Below are 14,909 nucleotides of genomic sequence, written 5' to 3'. Positions count from 1 at the left end.
TTTCCCATGGGAACAATAATTGTTCACATGGGAAGTGATATAACTAAAAAGAAAACATAAAAAAAATCCTCTAATTGCATGAGTGAAGCAATTTCACAAAACGGACTAAGATATTATGGGTACAAGTATTTCTTTGAATCTTAATTGTAGAAATATATAATTGTGTGTTCTACGATTTTTGTCTTGGCATGCTTAATTGAAAGTAAATCACTACGTGTCAAAAATTTAACTACTATAAATTCAGAAATTATTGCTGTTTTTATTATTGTGAAAATAGTGACAGGGTTATAATCACAATAATATACACTTGCATATTGAAATTTTTTATGAACTAAACAGGATTATTCTAAATTTTGCACACAAAAAAATGATGAAATTGAGAAAAATCGCACTTACAATTGCTAGCAATAATTTCTGAATTTTCAGTATATAGTTTTGCATATATAGCTTTCACACCATTGCACACAGTGTCTTATGTTTATCCATTTGAATGTTTTTGTGTTTTTTTCATGCAGACATTTAAATGTTGATAGGTCTTGCTCATTGTTGACGGCTGTTCAGTCACTGGCTGAAAATACCTTTATCTCTGGTTTTTAGTTGTCTCATTGGCAATCACATACCATATCCTTACTTAATTTCAACACTTCTTAATTTAAGTTATATACATTTGAGAATATCATTTTCAAAAAGACAAAACATTACAATTGGTATAACAAATAAGGCACTTGTGTTTTAATATTTCATCTTTCACTGAGATAACACCATCAAGTAAAATGTGTAAAACAAAAACAGAAAATTAAACAAACAGCAATAAAATAACTCAAGCAAGTGTCAATAAACCTGCACAAATAACATGAATAACATATCTAAGGTCATAAGCATAAACATGCAGCAATATAATACATTGTATATCTAAGGTCATAAGCAAAAGACAATCAACATACAGCAACAGTATATCTAAGGTCATAAGCATAAACATGCAGCAATAATATATCTAAGGTCATAAGCAAGTGACAATCAACATACAGCAATAATGTATCTAAGGTCAAAAGTATAAACATGCAGCAATAATATATCTAATTTCATAAGCATAAACATACAGCAATAATATATCTAAGGTTCTCTGATATTTGTCCTAAAAATGTTTGGCTCTAGCACCACTGTTGAAAAAGTAATGCCCCTTTTTTCAACAATTTCCTCAGAGGAAAAACAGTTTTCCTCAAGGGAAAAAGATTTCCCTTAGGGAATTTGCTGCATAATTATTTCCTTTGAGGAAATTCTTTTTCTTTTGAGGAAATTTGCCGCTTCAAATTTTCCTTTGAGGAAATTTCCTCTAAGGAAATCATTGTTCTTCAAATTTCCTCTAAGGAAATTTCTGAACATCAAATTTCCCTTAAGGAAATGTTTTTCCTCTATAAAAATTTCATAACAGTACAAACATTGACAAACAGTATAAATATATTTTCTCCTAGACTGAATTATTGATCATGTTGATACAAAAGATTATATAAAATAAACACTTTTCATGTCAAATTAACTTGTCTTCTGTTTCAGCTGCTGTGTATAATTATTCTACCCCCTACATAACAGTTCAGTGCATAAATAATTCCATTCACAAGACATCTTCCTTCAATTGGTTGAATAAATTTTGGCAACTTGTTCTTCAAACATCTTCTCTGTATATTTGATATGATGGAGAGCCATGTACATAATATTATGTACATAAATGGATAACGCATGTGTTTATTTCGACAACAAACATGACAAAGACACTATTTTTTTTCTTAATTTCTCCATAATCCATCAGTGAATATGTAGGTTGTTACATTTTACACCATTGTGTCCTTGTGCATCTTTGATAGTACTCCATTTTGTTTATAGCAATTTTGTAGAATTTTTTCTATTTCTTTTTCCAGAAAAACACACAATTGAGTTCATTTCACATTAATTAATCCAATTAGCACATTATGTAGAAAAGTATTAACAAATAAGTTTCCTCTTCAGTATAGACTTGCAGGACCTGACGATGATCATAAAAACCAAGATATCTGACCTATAAATACACAAAATAAAAATAAAAAGTTATAAACATGATAAATGGAGAAAAAAAAACAGCAATATAAATAGGCTTATTTTATCATGTTTTAATTAAAGTCATTAAACCTCAAATTAAAAAAAAATATGTATAATAATTATGTTTTTTTACTTATTTTTAATTGCTTGCTTCCAGGAAGCAATTCGCCGATACATATTTTCCATATACATAGAGACCCGAGCGTAACCCTCCTCGTAAAAATCCGGTGACCACAATATGCAAGGATCTGTCATTGAAATAAACAAATAGCTGATTATACATGTTAAACACGTGCTCAATACCCATGCTTTTTGTGATTTGTTTACTATAAGGTGGCAATCGGTAAAACTCAGCTTCAAAACACGGCATTTAATGAGCAGCATTATTTGTTAAATCATAACAAACAGAGAGAAAAAAAAAATGACGATTTATATGATATACTTGTGAAAATAATGATAAAATCGTGCACAGAGGACTAAGTTTATGATGTATACATGCATTGGTTCAAAAGTTGGACAAGCTTTATTTTTCATCACTCACTCGTTTCATATGACTTTAACATTTGAGAAACTTTCATTTGATATTCTTACTTGTCATGCTTTATATGAGTTCTCTTATTTCAGTGCTTTGTGTCCAAGATTTAATATTCGTTGTTTAGTGCCTTGCAGTGATATTTAAAGTTTAGCCACTTGCAAAAGTTGTTATAGAATGTTCATATGCTGTGTTATTTGAACCACTGTCCTATATTATGGTCAGGTAAGAGGTTGAGTGCTCACAGACATGATATTTTTTTATTAATTGTTATTGTTTTTGAACATGTTGAACTAAATTGGATTGTTTAAATCTTTTCATGTTGGGATCTTTATTGGCTGACCTATAAAGGAAGTTTGAAGAAAGTATCAGTTCATTATGTTATAGCATTTTTTCAACTAAAATAGAATTTTCAGCTAAATGATAGCATCAAAGGCAGAAACCTTTCTACTTAAAAGAAGCAAAAAGTTTATTTTTTTTTAATTTTACTAATTAAAAGTTATTATTTAAACCAGATGTGTTTAAAATTTGGAAAAAAATACAAAATTTCAATTTGTGACAAAACCACAATTTTGCTACTTGAATAAGTGATTTAACAATCACCTATTTCAGTAAGTCCCCTGACTGTCAAAACTCCTGTTCTGCCTATTTTTTTCAAATTTCATCCTAGCCCCCCATAAAAATCAAATGGTAGCTCCCTAATTTAAATCAAACTTGGGGTGACTGGCGACAAAGATTTAAGGAAATAGATGACAGTTTACCTACAATGATCTAGCTTCATGGCAATGGCATACATTACAGACTACATCATGTACATGGTCATTCTTAATTGTGTTTAAACTTTGGGAGTTCATTTTTTTAATGTTTAAAGCTAACAATTTCAACTACATACATTTATCAAGATTTGATTCTACATTTATATATAATTGTGTATGTCACATGTATGTACATGATGTATTTTAATGTAAAGCATCTGAAAACTCATTAGCCCTTTTCATAGCCTATGCCTGAAAACAGAGATTTCTTATTAAGGGGAAAGCCCCGCCCCCCCCCCCCCCTTTTTGGTGTGAAATATTTTGTTGATTATATAGGGAATCACTGAAGCATGACTGGAGCTAGTCCAAATAATTATGTCGTCTTGAAAGGCTATTATAATTTTTTTCTTTGACGATGTAAGGCGTCAAAGAAAAAAATTATAATAGCCTTTCAAGACGTCATAATTATTTGGACTAGACTGGAGCAAGCATCTTGCCTTGTAAAACTTGTGCTATAAATAAAAAATAATACATTTCCATTTAAAAATCCGTCAGCCCAATCTCATCCAGTGAAATAGATTATTATCTGTTTTCGAAATTATATGGAAGTACTTAGTAGTTCAGGCGCATTGCAAGGCATTTTTTCTAAGGAGACGTGTAGACTCATTTAATTGGGGGAATGGAACCAATAAATTGATAGGATCCGATATGATCTTCCCAGTAAGGAGCACCTATTTTTTTAGGTAATTATTATTAGTGTCGGTGATCTCACAAGTAAATCAGAGAAAATATTGCATGCAAGTTAATAAGCAGAGAAGAGACAATTATCAACTTGTGTATTATTCATTTTCTCGCAGTTATTTACAGTAAATTAACTATATGTATATATATCCCAAAACAGGTGTTCGGTTCTAGTACTATACAATTTAGTAAAACGGCTATATTTTGGGGCCGAAAAGGGGTCTTACTGAACCTACTCCTTTATAAATCTTAAGTAGGAGTGCGTGGGTTCCATTTCATGAGATCTACACGGATTTTTTATAAAATAAATTTAAAAATTATAAATACAGTTTTCAATTCTTTCCCGGCATAGATAAAAAAAAAATATGAAAATAAATAATCTTTTGAAAATAATACGATATGGTTTAATTATTTCACTTCATTATAATGATAAATCCTTTAGATCTGAAATGTTTAATTAAAACGAATTTATCATTTTGATCGACTACCGATAAACTTTAAATTGAAGTGACATGGTCAGTTAAGTAACCTGATTAGTTGCATGGCTGATTACCATCTTACAGGTGACCCAGTAATTTTCCATATGACACTAGCGTGTACCCTCGGGGTGTGTATAACTTATTTTTTGGGGAACATCCTGTCCACGTGTAATACCAGAGACATATATACACAGAGATTGGCAACTCCGTGAAATCCCGTGAAAGATCGCGGCCCGGGATGAGATTCTCGTCGATAAATATTAGAACATGTAATCAAGTCAGGGATGAAAAACCTTGATAGATAATCAAGAAAAGCAAAGGGAAAATTATTTCAGATCATCTTATAATTTCTTTTTTTTTTTAAAATACTTGAAATCGTTATATTCATTTTTATGTATTTATTGAGAAAAATATTTTTTTCTGCATTTCATATAATTTAAAAATCTGGTAATGATCAATTGTTATTACAAGAAACTTTTCTTTACCGCATATCTTTGCAATAGTTTGCTCCTTAATTACACAGTGAAATTATTGTGTATATATGTCTCTGGTAATACTTAGCATATATTGCAACATTTGACATTAAACAAATTTTCTTTTTAGCATCGGAGGCAATTTCATGTTCAACCACACAGAAAATTTCACACAATAAATATGATAAAATCATAAGAAAAAGAATAAGAAATACTAACAAAAAAATTTGGCATTAATAAAACGGGGATTCGTGTATTCAAGAGCTTATTTTCAGTGGACAACAACAAATGGAAGTTTTTAACGACCTTGACTGGCTATAATATATATATAGCACTTGCACGGTCGTTCCAGTGGACATATTTCATACCAGATTACTTATTCTTTTTATATATATGACAATTATTGTTTAATCTGATACACGTACCTATAATGTACAGTATTTTGAACAGCTTCAAATATATGGGGTCCGTAGTAATACCGCAAAGGACCTCCTTAGTGCACTAAGAACAAAAATGTGCACTAAGGACCTGATGGAATGATACAACTGTTACAAAGGACATGGCATATAAAAATAGACTTTGTAAAAATTCATTATTTTAAATTTTACAATTATACCTTTTTTAATTAGAAAGTTATCTAATGTGTATTCGACACGTGCCTCAAAAAATTGATTGTCACCTTTTTAGTGTAATAGGTAGAAATTCACGTTCGCTCAACCTTGACCCGTTCATAATCTTCTAGTAAACTGTTTAAACATGTATATATGGTATTTCAAATTGTTCTTTATTTTTTTTCCCATTTGTTTGTTTCTGCCGTATTTATTCTGTCTGTTATAATTTTTACTTCTAAAGTAATAAAGTATTTTCAACTCTTTTCAGTTTGGGAATTTTTAATCCTTTTAATTTTAAAAAGACAAATAATTGTGAACACTTCACGGAAAAGTGAGGATTTATATTTGGTTGCTTAACGTCCAGTTGCCAATACTTCATTCATTTTTCTGATGTCAGGGACCATGCCTCACAGCAAGGTTTTATAAGGATAGAACATAGGTAAATGCAAATAGATTCTATTGACTATATCTTTGCTGCTTTGGTCTCTGCATGTATAATGATTCATTATGTTTTATGGGATACTTAACTTCTGTTCTACAAATTTTATATTAAAATATATTCTGATTTTTCATTTTTAATGAGATTTTAGTTTCTGTTGATTAGAGGCAGTACAAAAAACATGTTTTAATCATAATTAAGGTGAACCCCCCCCCCCCCCCCCCCTGTCAACATGACACCCAACCACACCGCTTGAAAATCTTAAAATATTTTTTAATGTTATCTTTACTATATATATGTAGGACTCTAAAGTGCGATGGGGACGCTAAAGTACGATGGTCACGCTAAAGTGCGATGGTCTACGCTAAAGCACGATTCCTCCATACGCTAAAGTGCGATGGTCCGCGAAAGTATAGACGAGAGAATTGTACTTGGATTATGACGTTAACAGTCGTTTATACAAACCAAAAATGTATATGCCGGAACATAAATTAAGAACATTTGATTCACAACTTTTAAACCAAATGTCCATGTTTTAATTGCAGACCTAACCGTGCTTCGTCGGCTGAAGCAACTGTGTTGATTTATTTCGGATGCTGGAAGAAGGACTTGTGTCCTGCAGTCAACCATTTTACTTTATAGATGCTAAATAGGTTGAAAATAGTATACGTATATAGGTATCGTAGATCCTGCTTCTATTGGCAGCGAACGGATGCACTGAAATTATTGTTTACAATTCAGTTTACATTGCGGTCCCCTTAAAAATATTTTCGATTTTATTAAAAAGTAACGTCAGTAAAATAAAGGTTCATATTTTTCAGCGTAAATTATAAATTGTCGGCTAAAACATAGTTTGTACAGTGGAGGAAAATATAACATGTCTTTTTTACGGAAAAGAGAAAGCTTGACGAATATTGACTTTTTCTCGCATTTAAGAATAAAACACCTTGTACAAATAAATGTTACTTAATGTATTCCGACAATGTGGTCGGTCTTCAAAATAAATTTTAGAAACTATCACTTAAGCTTACCGATAAATCATAAAGCCTGTTACATATGTTACACCTTAGCATTCTAGCTTTTGCAAATAGACCATTTTTTTTTTTAAATCCATGTATTTTAATGTTTTAAACCGTCGACCTTATCATATTGGTCCATCGCACTTTAGCGTGATATACCATCGTACTTTAGCAAACAAACAACCATCGCACTTTAGCGTGAGACAACATCGTACTTTAGCGTAGACCATCGCACTTTAGCGTGACCATCGCACTTTAGAGTACCATCGCACTTTAGAGTCCTACATATATATATATTGAATAGGGTGACACGTTGTCGCTACATAATAACCAGATAAAATGGATCTTGTTTATACAAAAAATCTTTCAAGATTGTGGTTTCTCAAACATATGGGAGTCACAAAATTTTGTTAATAAAGAATGGTTAAAAACTGTCATAAAGCAGAGATTGCTATATCAATATATTCAGAACTGGAATTCCCTCATTCAAAATTCGTCAAAAGGTATAAACTACAAAAATTAAAAAAAAAAACTTGAAATTGAAGAATATTTTAATATTTTGGACTTCAAAGACGCTTTTGTTTTTTGTCGATTTCAAACGACTAATACTAAGTTGCCGATTGAAACAGGAAGATGGCAAAACGTAATCAGAGAAAACCGCTTTTGCAGTCTATGTAACAATCGACAAATAGGTGACGAATATCATTTTATATTTGAATGCAAATTTTTCAATCAAAAACGAAAAGAGTTTTTAACTGCATATTTTACAAAACGGCAAAATACAGTTAAATTCTCTGAAGTTATGTCAAGTACAAGAAAACCAGTTCTGAAGAAGCTTTTTTTTTTTTTTATAGAAAATATAAATACTTGTGTTTGTCGGCCCGTGCTTGTACTCCTGGCTTGTAACTTTTGTAACCTCTCTCGCTTGCATGTTTTGTACATATTGTAAATATTTATTGTTGTATTTGTTATCTCTGTACCGATGTAATGCATTTGCTTTATGAGAATAAAGATATATAAGTAACTTCTTTAAATATACACAAGTCATAATTACATTGGCCAGAGGGTAACTTGATAATTAGAGGATCAAAGGATTTAATTAAGACAATCCAAGACTGCTACCTCTATATTTTATTATACATATCTTTATTAGCCTCATTTAGGGTGATACAGCAATTGCAAAACGGGTAGATACGATCTGTAATCAAATAATTAAACTAATCAAAAGTTTATTTAGAGTAACCATATGCCGGATGAACAAAAAGTTTGCCATTTATGGAAAAACATATGGTTTTATATAACAAGAAAACTTCTCTAGTATTCTAAACATTTATCACGTACCCCCTCCCCCAAACCTCCGCTTCAAGCTCTAGATTCGCGCCTGCACATTGTGAATTATATTTCTTACATCACGATGCTTATTACATTATAAAATAAAATGGTATTCATCTTCAATTGTTGAAATAAAGATGAATTGTTAAAAAAAAGCATTGACATCAGTTTTAAAGTTATTGTTCATAGGAGACAGTTATGATTTATAGTCTCTTTTTAAAACGTAATATAATTTTACCTCTTGGAGTTTTTCTACATTACTTCTGTAATCGGATTTTGAAGAACCCCACGGACACCACATACTCTCATGCATATGTCACTCATTCAAGGTATAATGATAATATATGTAAACTCTTGTGTTGTTAACAAGGAAACGAAATCTCAAAAGCATTTTTGTCTCAATTTGTATCTCAAAATAGGGTTCTTTAATTTAAAAAAAAGCTTGCATAGCAATTTCCTTAAAAACAAAATATAAAAAAGGCAAAGTTTTAAAACACAAAATTCATTTTTTTTAATTTTTCTTTCATAAACTTGAAAATTTACCACGCTAAACCGTTAAGTTTATTCAACAACAACCATTAATTAATCAATAAGTAACGATAAAAAGACAATTGTGTATTGGATTAGGTTGATTGAACATGATGATTATTGAATTTGCAATAAGCCGTTGGTCACGTGCCGAGTGGCACGCGTTGATTAAAAAGTCATTTAACTTCAAAATTACAATATCTATTGATACCTAACTTTACAGATATGAGGTATTTAATCATATCCTCCTATATATCCATATTCTCTGTGATCTTAAAACATCGTTTTAGTGTCCTTAATGCAAAAACTTTCTTCTTAGTCAGCGCCTTTAAGAATTCCTTTGCGGTATTTCTACACACCGAAATATATGGCCTTATTGGTAAAATACCCACATGAAAATACCACAGTGTTAGTGTCACTAATAGTCAAAATATTGTGCCGTGAAAACTGGAAATGAGGTTTAGCGGGACATAGGAAATTACAAAAATATTAGAATTGTTTACTTACATAGTGTAAGCGGGATGCGGGAATCTAAAAAAAATAAATAGTAACTATAAAGCGAGATCCGTGAACAGAACCCCCAAATGAGACCCCATTAGTTGTGGCTTATTTTTGGTCTTTTTAGGTAGTTTCCTTCCCCTACATTACTTGTAAGTTGATCGTTTTTGTAAAGCAGCACTCGAGGTTTGACAGTATATTACCAAGAAATGCACAAAATATTGAAAAAGAAGGTTTAGAAAATTTAAATAATGGTATGCACACACACTCCCCTGTCAGCACAGACAATTATATTTTTGTAAACGCGCCAAACTCATTTCTTCCACAGTGAGACCAGCTTTACAATGTTGATCGATGGTGGTGAAAATCTAGTCCAAATAATTATTACGTCTTGCAAGGCTATTTTATTTCTGGAACGCTTTCCTCTGACGAAGCCGAAATGTGAAACCAAATCAACAAGAAGTCTAACATCTATAATAGAACTGAATATAAAATCGAAATGTAAATGGGGAATGTATCAAAAGACCAAAGAGCAGATAGCAGCCAAAGGGCACCAATGGGTCTTCAATGCAACGAGAAAATCCCACAACCCGAGAAGGGGTTCCTAACCAAAGACAAATGGGGGGGGGGGGGTCCAACTACATGTCCCCATTCAATACAATACAATACAATATGCTTTATTTGAAAAACACTCCGTCACATTGACATGTGAAACAAGAGGTAAATTACAAAATACAATCACATACAATTAAAAAAAAAAGTAAAACAACTTAGAAATAAAATATATGGAAAATTACTTTATATTATAATATTTTAACATTATAATATTTTAGTTAACTTTGAAATGAATATAGACACATTTTTAAATAATAAGTTAATATTTGTCAATGACAGTTAGTCCTTTCATTTTTGCTTAATTCTGATATTTCACATAGTACTCTGGAATATGCTGATTTCTGATATTTTTTAACTAATAAAGAATTGCATTCAAATAAATAATGGAATTCATTGCCAATTGCAGTTAAACACAGATTGCATGTCCTTTCTTCTTTTGGAATGACTTATACCATCTTCCCAGCTCTACTGGGATTTTACATTGCAGCATCTTAATTTTGAAATATATTTACGTTCGAATGGTGTTAATTTTAAAATTCAAATGCATTGATCGTCCAATAAAGAACAATGTAGAAAGGGGGGTTCCAACATGTCCAACCCTCAGACCCTCCTGGATCCCTGCCTGTGAGGCATGCTTTAGCTTGCCATTAATGTATACTAGTTGAGTGATAATGGACGTCATATTAAACTCTTTGATATTAAAAAAGAAACTAAAATAAAAATCATACAAAGGTCACAAAGGCCATAATCTGGCTCCTGACGTGGGAAAAGTGCAAAATGCAGTGGGGATGAAAGCCTTTACTGTAAATTCCTGAAATTACAATTATATAAATCATCTCACATCTTTGCGCATTTCTTGAAAATGGTCATATTAATAAATGCATGCAATATTTTCAGAAAATTTTAATATATAGGCTTTTTAAAAAAAGTCAATCTTGTGCATGATTTATCAATGATTATACTTGCACAATTAACGCATGTTGTTCTCAAAACTAAGAGGTGTCTATGCTATTTATGACAATTTTCATGGTTCAGTGGTTATAGTTAAGTTTTTGTGTTTTGGTCTGTTTTTCTCATACTTTATGCAATAGGTCTACTATATTTGTTGTATGAAATGATTGTAAGGTGAACATGTCTAGTGGGCTGATGTCATCTGACCTTGACCTCATTTTCATGGTTCAGTGGTCAAAATTAAGTTTTTGAGTTTTGGTCTTTATCTATTAAATACTATAAGCCATAGGTCAACTGTATTTGGTGTATAGAAATATTTTATGATCTATATGTCAGTGCACAGGTTTTATTTGACCTTGATCTCATTTTCACGGTTCATTGATCAGTGTTTTTGTGATTTGGTCTATTTTTCTTAAACTATAAGTAATAGGTCAACTATAATTGTTGCATTGAAGCCTTGTTAGCTGTATATGTCTGCCTGGCATGGTTCATCTGACATTGAGGCTTAAATTAAAATATTATTTGTTTGCCCTTTACCGACCGACTCTATAAATTCGTTCCGACTGAAAATCTTTTTTTTGTATTTACCAGCAATATTTTGTTTTAATTATTTTTTGTTCCTCCCGAAAATATTATATTTGTATTTCCTGCTCAAAACTTTTTTACCGGAATCCACAGGTTTTATCTTCCCCGTATAAGGTTAAGTCCATTTGGTATCACGTCAGCGTTTGGCATGAACACTTGCATTTAGAGATTCAAAGCTTTTGATTGAAGTCGATGTTGAAAGTATAACCAACGTTGCCCTTTATACTTGAAGAGCAGGGTTCATTCAAAAAAGTTTGTCCAATACAAAATTATCAACGTGTGTACAAAATATTTTGTTAACGGATGTTGTATCCTATATAACATGTATAAGGATGACGTTTAGTGATTCGTATATCCGGATGATTATGTTATTGCTGCCTATTACCAGCTTTGACATTTTATTTATATCTGAAATGAACCGAAGTCCTGTAAATTGGAAAATAATTGGCAGTAAAATCGCCAAGTTTTCCTTGCAGACCATTTATAAATGCAATGTAAAATATGTGACATTTGAGTTTCAAGTCTTTTAGCTTTTTTTTTATAACACCCGGACACACTCAGTCTCTAGGGTTGTAAATAAAGTAAGATAAATGCTTAGTTTTAGCTCTTTTAACTGGTTGCATGATGACGATGGTGGGAAATGCACTGCTGGGCAGTGGCTTTATATTCTAGTCAAATATTTCACAGATATCATCTCTGATAATTTCAGTTCAAATTTTGATAAAATTGGTAGAATGTCGGAATGACACATACTATAGATAGGGGTTGGAGGGTCCGGATCCTGAAATCCCGGGCTTTAAAACATGAAATCCTGAGCTCCCGAATTTAAATAAATTTAAATTCTGCATCCCAAAAATTAAAAAAAAAACAATTCCTGGAAATCCTGAAATCCTGAGCTTAAAAACACCCAATCCCGAAGTCCCGATAAAGGTCCTACCCCCTAATAGATTGCACATAGTAAAGCTGTTTCACAAACCATGCTAGGGAGATATATATGATATTAATAAATATTTCGGTCAAGTTAAGCGTACAAGGTACATGTACGTAGTACAGAATATCAGTGCAAGTTAAAACTCTTTAAAAGTTCCAGGCATATAATTGTTGAAAATATGCTCGAGCCCTATATTTTGATATTTAAAAACAAATAGAAGTGCATATAAATTAACTTCACATTATACATGATAATTTTTTTTCATAACTTCCTGGGACTATTCAGAAAGTTTAATAAAAGTAAAGATTAGTAAAATCGATCATTCTTAAAACAAGAGCAAATACAGACAAAAATGATATCATTCAGATATTGTATCTATAAAATAAAATATTATACCTACCTGCCTACCCATGACAAAAAATGTACCGAGCCAAGTTATTTTATGGGAAAGAAAAATAAAATATTTTACCTACCTACCTACCTTGTTTCAAAAAATAGGGTCGGAAAAGGGCAAACAAACAATATTTTAATTTAGGCCTGACCTCATTCTCATGGTTCATTAGTCTTTATTTATTTATCTTGGTTAATGTTAAGTTTATGTGACAGTTGTGATAAAGCTTTATACTTAGGACTATCAACATATTATCAATGATTAGTAAAAGAAGGCGAGACATTTCAGCATGTGCACTCTTTTTATTAAACACACATTAATATACATCATGTACATTAAACAGCAAAAAAAAAATATTGATGCAAGATGCCATTCAATAATAACTTTTACTCTTTTATGTATAGGACAAGAACTATAGAAGATACAGAGAAATTATAAACAGCAGAAATGATAGGCAATTTAAAATTTGCAGAAGCAAACTAAACCTAAATGGTAAGGCCACTTTTATTTATTTTTTTAAAGTTGTTGAACTTGAAAGATGATAATCATGATTACTATAAAAATTAAAAGATGTGGTATATTAAATATGAAAACTATCATGGCTTTAAGAAAGCAATTGTAGGCCTGTGACGACCTTCAATAATGAGAAAATCCATACCATATAGTCAAAGTAGGCAGCTATAAAAGACCCAAAGATGAAAAATTGAAACAATCCAACATGTCCAAACTGTAAAACTAATTGCCTAGTTTATTACAAAATAAATTACAAAAAATAAATATAACCGGTATGAAACAACAACAACAACAACCACTAAATTTTAGTGTCAGACTAAACTTACAAAAACTACAGGCTCTGAACTTTGGACAGGCACAATAGGAATATGGCAACCTATGATGTAAATTTCCTGCAAACACAGACTGGACTAATGTAAATCAACTAATTTTTCGCGACTACTTTATTTTGCGTTTTATACTTTCTAGTCTACATCACAGCTAATTATTTTTCGCAAGGTTCAAGTTTACTTAATGAATTTAAATAAAGAAAGCTACATATGAAAAACATTTATTGCTGTTTCTCTCTCCATTTATAACATTTTATTTGTTTATTTTGTGTATTTGTAGGTGATCAGACATCTTGGTTTTCACGATCAATAGGTCATTACTGAAGAGGAAACTTAAAGTTGAAATTTATTTACAAAGTGCATAATTGGATTGATTTGAACTGGAATGTGTGCTTTCCTGCAAAAAAGAAACAGGAAATTTCATCATTATCACATGATAATGCCAATAAACAAAATGGAGTTCTATCATAGATACACAAAAACACTATTGCATAAAAGTAACAACATATTATAGATATTATTCGAAAGAAAGGAGAATGCAGAACAAATACTATTTTGTTGTTGAAAAAAGGAACACCAGTTTTATCCACTCATTTACATCGCTCCCTCATATCAAATATACGGAAGAAGATCATTGAAGAACAATTTGCAAAAATGTTTTCTCTTAGAATTGAAGGAAAATGTTAAGTGTATGGAATAATGTATTCACTGAATTCTTACGTAGTGGATTGAAAACTGTACACAAGCTGAAACAGAAGAAAATTTTAATTTAAAATAACACGAAAAGTGTATATTTTATTATTCAATCTGCAAATATATAAACAAATTCTTTAGAACACCACAAATGGTATGACATTCAAATTGGTTGCTTATTAATGTATTGCATTGAAACAATTACATGAATTACAAAGAAAACAGATTCATTTGCTACAAATTTTTGTTATAAATCATAGTTAAATTTTATAAAAAGTATGAACAATACCTAGATCTAAACAGTCAGACTTTATCAATTTTCAATGTCATTAAAATGTTGAGTCAAACATTTATGAAAGTTTTGAATATCATTTGCATCAACTATACAGTCTTGTAATAATTATATTCATACTGTTTGTAT

General features: G+C 31.0%; 1 long non-coding RNA gene across 1 annotated transcript; it reads left to right on the top strand.

Moving 5' to 3' along the window:
- The first annotated feature begins 9,632 nt into the window (after window positions 1-9,632).
- Window positions 9,633-14,474, top strand: LOC143084069 (uncharacterized). The gene is made up of 3 exons (XR_012981008.1): window positions 9,633-9,734; window positions 13,358-13,445; window positions 14,076-14,474. It is a non-coding gene; the product is annotated as an uncharacterized LOC143084069 (long non-coding RNA).
- The last annotated feature ends 435 nt before the right edge of the window (window positions 14,475-14,909 follow it).

This window comes from Mytilus galloprovincialis, chromosome 1 (assembly GCF_965363235.1).
Source record: "Mytilus galloprovincialis chromosome 1, xbMytGall1.hap1.1, whole genome shotgun sequence".
NCBI lineage: Eukaryota > Metazoa > Mollusca > Bivalvia > Mytilida > Mytilidae > Mytilus > Mytilus galloprovincialis.
The sequence above is the reverse complement of the archived record's forward strand: the minus strand, read 5'-3'. Positions and strand labels throughout refer to the sequence as shown.